The sequence below is a fragment of the Megalobrama amblycephala genome, unplaced genomic scaffold, assembly GCF_018812025.1.
Source record: "Megalobrama amblycephala isolate DHTTF-2021 unplaced genomic scaffold, ASM1881202v1 scaffold338, whole genome shotgun sequence".
In the NCBI taxonomy this organism is placed as follows: domain Eukaryota; kingdom Metazoa; phylum Chordata; class Actinopteri; order Cypriniformes; family Xenocyprididae; genus Megalobrama; species Megalobrama amblycephala.
The window spans coordinates 133739-135852 of record NW_025953346.1 but is presented as its reverse complement, the minus strand read 5'-3'; positions in this window follow the sequence as shown (position 1 = coordinate 135852).

Below are 2114 nucleotides of genomic sequence, written 5' to 3'. Positions count from 1 at the left end.
TCAAGCGTGTTGTGTAACACGAGAATGAACTTTATTGGTTCTCGCACATCAGTGAACATGCTTGAGCTTCCCTTTACCACAACTGATGTGTCAGTTTATAAATGCTTATATGTGAATAAAATCCTAAATTCAATCCATTCATCAAATCAAGCGCTTGTGTCTCTTCAGAAAATTTTGGACTAAAGCGCTCGATTTATATGGATTAGTTTTACAATCTCTTTATGAACTTTTTGAGCATTAGAGTGGTAGTTGCATAGCTGTCAACAGAGGAACAGAAAGCTCTCGTATTTCATCAGAAAGATCTTAATTTGTGTCCTGAAGATGAATGAAAGTCTTACGGTTGCAGAACAAAATGAGAGTGTAAATAATGACAGAATGTTTTATTTTGGAGTGAACTAACAGTTTAATGGCAAGTAGAGACACTTAAGTGTTTTATATAAACTTTTAGTACTTGTGCAAAATTATCAAAATAAAAAGAAAAGATCCACTGTTTTGCATTTTGTGTATTTGTTTTAATATGCCTATTAAATAGAAGATGGATCAAAAGATAAAGCCCTTGATTATGTCAAATTTACTCTGTTCAATTGTATTTTGAATGTATGTTTACTGTAAAGTAGTTGCTGCTGAGGTAGTGCTAACAATAGATTATAAAGTGGTATTTTAGTGTAAAAGTTTTCAGTACATTAATTGTCTATAAATCTAAATCAGTACTTTAAACTTTGTATTGCCTAAGTATTTAATGTTAAAACTTAACAGAAAAAATATCAGACAATAAGATATTTAATATTTATGAGAACATTCTTGAAATTCTAGATATGTATACTATTTAGAGAGGGGGGAGGGGGAGGGGGTACTGTATACAAAATGAGCTGGCCCTGATCCGGCATGGTTCTGGGCCAGATCCAGAACAGAGCTGGACCAGATCTGGCCCACATCTGGGCCAAATCGGCATACAGGAATCCACATCTGGTCCGGAGCTGGCCCAGTGCTGGTCCAGATGAGGAAAAACGGATCCGTGCCGGTATTGGCCCGTTGTGCCAAAAGACACCGGCCCAGGTCCGTTTCACGGATCTGGCCCAGATCTTAAGAAGTGTCTGGGCCAGATCTGGGCCAGATGATTTTTGCTATCTGGGTCGGTTCTCAAATCGGACACGTCCGAAAGAAGCGGTTCTCGGTTGTGTACTGATGATCCGAAAACCGTTGCAACCGGTTCTACTCGAGAACGAGATTGAGATTCGAGAACCGCGAGAGCGATTCAAAAGGAGTCGCTTGTTTGCTCTCGCTGTAGTTTGATTACGTCGTTTTTTATCTTTATATCACCTTGTTTAGAAATTAAATAAGCTGTCCATGGATTATAAAATAAATGTTTCCAATCTTTAAAAAAAATAACTTGAAAGCACAACTGCACAACTTTCACTATATTGCTTTTTAAATAACATTAATATAGAAAAATAAATTTGTAGAACTATTTCTGAACATTAGTTTGATTGGCATGTTGGCATGTAGTTTATTATGTTCAGTATTACGTACAGTATTTTATGCTATCAATCTGCTATGGTGTATTTGGAAAAGCACAATAAACTTTTTGTATTTTGAATTAAGTCATAAACATATTTCCAGTATGTTTTATATTATCACACTGTCCGATGTTCAACAAAACTTGACTAACGTGTTTTTCATTCTCTTGAAAAATTGCACGCATGCGCAGTATCATCAGCTCACCGGTTCTCAAATCGGACATGTTCGAAAGAAGCGCTTCTCGGTTGTGTACTGATGATCCGAAAACCGTTGCAACCGGTTCTTGACTCGAGAACGAGAACGGTGACAGGCCGTGTATGTTCGTTCATGTACGCCGCGCATGCACACTCATATCAGCTGCTCTGCTGCTCGTCATCATCACTTCTCTATTCACAGCAGCAGGGGCGGAGCCAGGGGGTGGCCAGTGGTGACCGTGGCCACCCTTGGCCTAAGCTTGGCCACCCCTTTGGCCACCCCGCTCACAATTGCTGTTTCTGTCTACTTTTTTTGTTGACAGAATTGCGTTTAACGCAGAACCGTCTCTTTAAGACCACAAAAACGAGAGACTTTTCAGACTCGCACTCCAACTTCGCCTC